This window comes from Plectropomus leopardus, chromosome 11 (genome assembly GCF_026936395.1).
Source record: "Plectropomus leopardus strain MGB_pleo_1.0 chromosome 11, ASM2693639v1, whole genome shotgun sequence".
Taxonomy (NCBI): Eukaryota; Metazoa; Chordata; class Actinopteri; order Perciformes; family Serranidae; genus Plectropomus; species Plectropomus leopardus.
In genome coordinates this window covers 33,542,750-33,548,752 of record NC_142186.1, presented here as the reverse complement: position 1 = coordinate 33,548,752, position 6,003 = coordinate 33,542,750, and positions in this window count along the sequence as shown.

The window sequence follows — 6,003 nt, the reverse complement described above, 5'->3', positions numbered from 1 at the left end:
AGCAGCACATCAAACCTCATACAGTTATTAGTTGCCCAATGAAAGATCACAAGTTAAAGCATCACTTTTTCTGATCATATTAGCAGAGATATTGACGGTGAACTCTTTGTCTTTCATCTTTGTGCAAAAAATGTTTTAAAGATCTTCGGAGATGCACTGAACCTTACATGTCAGTTTTCTGCACAACCTCTCATCATATTCATGGGTTTCCACATTACTTTTCATCTACCTACTAAAAAAAACACATAGTGCATTCAGAAATTCAGACTCTCACTTTTAAGTTTCACTTTATTTAACTCCACATTTTTGCCAATTTACTAAAAAGAAAAAAACTGTAACGTCACACTGACATGAGCAATCAGACTCATTGATACAACACTTGAAATGCAGTTCAGGTGTTTTACATTTCTCTTGGTTAACTTTGAGAGCGCTCCACACAAATCATACTGACACCTTTTTTTTTTGCTTTTTTTTTCCTCAGTCTCAGAAAGACTGAGAAAGTCTGCAAAGGGCAGATAGATCAAACTCCAGACTTCACCCAGGAAGCTGCTGTTTTTTCCATGTAAAACCTAGAGTCAGTCAGTTTGTAGAGGCAGTGACATGTTTCACATGCAACTTATGTCAAATGATATCACATTATATTAGTAACTTATCTTAAGTCAAATTATGATTTCTAAACCTATGTACTTTTGTTACCTAAATTAAAGGAAGAAAACCTAAAAAAAAAAAAAAGTTTTTTATGTACGTTCAAAATGTATTTTGAAGACATTGCATGCATTTAACAAATAGAAAGTGTGCATTTCCTATAAAAACTGAAGTATATTTTGAAAAAACACAATGCTTATAAGGAGCATAAACTGACACGCAGTCCCTCAACATCCAAAACTGATGCTGGATGATGCATAGAGCGTCATAGTTTGACATTTAGAGCCACTGAGTAGGTGTCAGTTTTGACGAGTTTGAGGTGAGAATGTGTTTCTACTATAAATGAGCAAGAACTGTTTAAAAAAATAAGGCCCCTATCAGCTGCCTTTGACCTTAAAATGAAGATGTCACATGTAAAGAAAGCTTTAGAAGGTTAAAGAGAGTCTTGCCAAAAATGACTTCATGAATTATGAACTAAATGAGGCCAAAAACATCCACTCAGAATCTCTGAGGAGTTGTTAAATTATTAAATCAGGCTCTAAGATCATAAATCATAATGTTCTTTAAATCTAATAGACCTGCATAAGAAGTATCCTCAAATGGGAGTGTTGTAGATCTACATTTTAGGCAGTTTGCCGAAGCTTTTATGACCACAAACATTACTGCATGTTGATGTTTGAATGGGTCCCAAAATGTTCAGTCATGGATGAAAAATGGAGCAAAAATATGTTCAAAATTACATTGAGATAAGCCTGGTCTTTAGTTCTGTTTAATCACAGTGTGCGCATTGAAAAACACAGCCATATCTGCACTGTTGACTCCAGTACACACTGATACATAGAAACACACACACACACACATACACACACACACTCTGCCGTCTATCACCAGAAGCATCACCCGCCACCGCAGACGAACTGACGGATCGATGGCTGGACGTTAGTCACCGTTTCACCAGGAAGAAGGCCCCACTTCTGCCCTGATAAGAATCGGTTACATCCTTCGAAAATAAATAAATAAACAAATAAATAACATCCAGTGTGGCTCTGATTGGATTAAAGGGAGAGGGGAAGGGCAAGACGAGCCACCGTGAGGTATGGCCTAACAAATTGGAGCCAGCAGTCGGGCCAGAGAGTCCATTTTGGGGCATAATTTACACAGTGAGGAGCATGAGCTGAATCTAATGTCATTTCCATCAATTTTGCATTTTGGCCCTTTTTTTCCTTCCCCCCGGGCTTTTAGCGGTCGTTTGAATCGTCTGGCGGAGGACAGCCGGCGAGCATTACAATGTCGGAGACGTCATTTAGCACAGCAGCAGAGTGAGAGGTGGTTCTTTATGGCGTGGTGACTGGCTGCACAACGGCAGTGTGTATCCATTGCTGCTCCCGTCTTGCAAATGGCTAACAATATGCTAATAGGGAAAGAGCGCAGAATGGGCCCAGACAAGCCAACTTAATGGATGTTTTATCTGCAGGTCAAGAGTCTCATCAGCCGCAGTCTGTCCTGACAAGACGTGCCAAGTCAAATTTAGCGATAAAGCGCTTTTAACAAACAGGCCACAGAGTGCTTCAGGGAAGACAGAGGACGCGGGAGAGTTTGTGGTGAAATGTGAAACCTGTTGGCAAACAGCGGGCAATCGTTTTAGAGGAAATACACCTTGAAAGCAAAGTTGCTCGAGGACAAACAGAGACGACAGGACCTCCTGACGCTAATTTTACTCCCTGCCCGCAAACTGTTGGATTTCAGTTTGAAAATTTGGGTTTTTATCAAATGTTTCGAAGACCCAGTGTGGTCTGAAATTATGGCTGCTGTCAGATAACTTCTGGTATTCAAGGGAGCCTAAAAAGTTGATAAGTTATGCCATTAAAAAGACAGTTCACCCCAAAAATCAAAAAGTTATTTTACCTGTAGTGCTATTTATCAATCTACATCAGTGATACTCAACTTATGGCCCCTGATTCGGTGCAGAGTGGCCCTCCAACCATTTTCTGATTCACAATAAAAAAAAAGTGATTCACATTGGGAACTTGGTTTTTGTGCTTTTGGTATATATAAGGTGCCAGAGTGAAAAAAAAACAGCATCAAAATAGGTCTTGTGGTTCCAGTGGATGATCCTCCGCACCCCGGCGGAGGCTCTGGCTAAGCCCCTAATCCTAGAAATGTGTTAACATCCTAGAAATGTCCTAAAATCTCAGAAATGTCCTAAATTCAGAGAAATGTCCTAAAATCAGAAAAACATACAGTTTGATAAGACTGGATCAAAACCGTGGTTGTTGCAGGTCTTAAAATAAGGGGGAAAAAAGCTAAAAGATGCTAAAACAGTCTGTTGAGAACAACTGCAGTCAGTTGAAATACTGTCTGTTGGAGCAAAACTACAAGCGACCGCTTTCACGTTACAAGTAGTCATTTGATCCAAAACGTCTTCTATCACATATAAAATTTAGCTCAAGGGACCTTAATTATTTATAGAATATTAACATCATACTCAGTAGGGGTATTATATGGCTGCAAACTCTGTGCAACTTGAAAAAAAACTTCAAATCTGAACTTTCAGCTTATGCAAAATACTGTTTTGATGTGAATGCAGCTACATTTTGGAATCAAATCACAGCATAATTGTATTTATCACAAACATTATCGTAAACATATGTGTTTTTGACAGTAATGAGTTGAAAGACTACGCTGGCCAAAAAATGCAAGTTTTCCTTTCAGTGTCACAGCCAAGAAAATCCACTTAACATGTTGCAAAATATTACCTCTGACACGCGTCTGAATCTGTACTGGAGCCATACTGGAGTTTTTAGGCTGATATAAATATGACTTTAACTCTCAGGAGCCTAACTCCCATCAGGGGAAAGGACATGTCCTGCTCACTTTCCAAAAATCATATTTTTGCCCTAAAACTGTCAGGCTGCAAAAATTCAGTTGTTATGTGCGTTCAAAGCAATTAAACTTTGTGGACAGCGACGCATCCTTTTTCTCCTCTCTGGGTTTTGCCCCTAATTTTTAGTTAAATAACCTCTGACTTTAATTATGAATACCTTTATGCCGTCATAAAACGTAAACAGGTCGGTTATGAAATAATTCAGCCCCAGTGCAATTATCATAAATGTGGAAATTAGTTTAAGAGACCAAAAAAAAAACTTTTTTTCTGTAAAGTTGTGCATTTTAACATTGAGGTTTATGGGGATTGACTCTGTTTTGAAGTCAGCCTCAAGTGGAGCCCCAGAAGCTGCCCATTGAACTTATATCATCAACAAGACCCCAAAATCCCCAAAACAAGAATCTCCCTCGCTCTATTCTAAACTTATGTGCTAGACTTTTGTTTATTTTTTATATTCAATTTGTTTGTTTATTTTCTTATTAATAAAGTTACTTTTATTTTCATATTTTTATAACATAACATTGACAATTTGTTGTTGTTGTTAATTTGTTTTTGTTTGTTTTTTCTACCTTTTTTACTTATTTATTTTACAAATTTTTGTATCTTTTTAATTTTTTATGTTTATTGTATGGAATTATTTTAACTTCAAGATTTCTATTATATTACATTGACTTGCATTTTTTACGATGCATTATACAAGGAATATTTTTTCTTAACAAGTTGATGCATGATGTTATGTGTTAACATATTCTACGGTCTATAATGTTGTATAATTTTTTGAAAAGGTATTTCTTAGTGTGACTGTTTTAATTCACTCAAACATGCATTTAGCATTTCGGTTCTGCATTTTTCTTTTTACTTATGTTTAACACACAGTAACTCAATATCAGTCCGCTCAGAGACACCGGACACGTTCTCCTCCTAACATGAAACTTTTCCTGCACACGCTCAGTGCGGGCACTTTGACTGAGAGCAGGTGCTGTGCTGCATCACCATCCCGCCCTCACAGGTGTCACTCTCTCTATCTCCCCTCCCCATCTTCTCTCTGTTTACTTAATAAAGTCCCTCTATCTCTGTGGCATGTGTCCAGCCCAACTGCTGCCCGTCCAAAGACAACGAGGCCTGATAGCAGAGAAACAGGAGAGAGCCGTCTGCATAACAAGGACTTATTATGATGATGAAATGTCCTACAAGCCCCCAAACACCCTCTTAAAGAAATCTCTCCCTCCGATAAGAGAAGTCTAACCCCAGAGAGGGAGAGAGCGAGGTGGGGGGATCCTAACCTGATTGGATCGGCGGCTCGGAGGGGGCAAGCGTAACAAAATCAAATGGCCGTCAAGCCGCTGTCATGCATAATTAATTGGGCCTTCTACGACCAACTACACAAAAATCCATGGTCATTTGATTAGGGGGTTTTGGAGGACTCTCTGAAGTGCATCGCTGTCTGAGCTGCTTCCCCGCTCACCTCTCTGTCAGTGAGGGAAGTGTCAGAGTCTGCACATGTTTAACTTTAACGTCCAGCAGGGACAAAATCCAAACTCTCATCAAGACGATTTTAAAACTCAAGGACACAAAATAAACTTTATAAAGTCTGAGCAAAATGTGTGAGCTGTTTAACTGAAGGTCACTACGATCTGCAGACAAACACCCAGCAGTCTTCAGCGGGTGAAAGTCAATGAAACATTAGCACTGGCTGATGGGGATGTTAGTTTTTTTGCAGCTTGTAAACCAAAGTTTTTGACACATAAAAATTTGACCTCATGATTCATCCTAGAAGAAAAGTGACAGCATCACCAACAAGATTCATGCTCTGGGCACCCTGAACGTCTGGATCAAACGTGGTGGTCGTTGAGATATTTTAGTCTGGATCGACATTAGGAACAAACGTCTATTAAGATCCCCAAAGACACTCTGCTAGTGGGACTAAAAAAGGTGAATAAAGCTGCAGAGAAATAATCGTGTAGCTGTCGATACAATGCAACCACTGACTGTTTTAGTAACATTTTCATCAGCAAGTTTTCCTTTAGTTCCCAGAATGTTCTTAAAATTTGGACAATATTCTCAATACACTTCAAAATGTTTTCTTTTATTGTTAACATCTCACATTAAATTTTCATCTAAAACAAAGGAAGGTCTGTAATCTCAGTCCTCAAAAACAATTTCTGAAAGTTGCTTTGAAAACGTTCCTACTTTGTTCTCATGTAACATTGTGGGAAGCTTTTTATAAAAGACCATTTTATGATCTGTCACCTCTCAACATAATATTGCAGTTAAAGCGTTACGTCTTAGTCAGCATTTAGTCAGCAATCTGGGTTTTACGACATATGAAACAATCTAACCGGCTTTAATTTGTAAATTAATATATTGTATTATTACTATTAATATTACTATAATCATACGACATGAGATATTTTAAGCGATCACAAAGACACAATGTCACAGACGCAGGAAACAACTATAAAATGGGACATGAC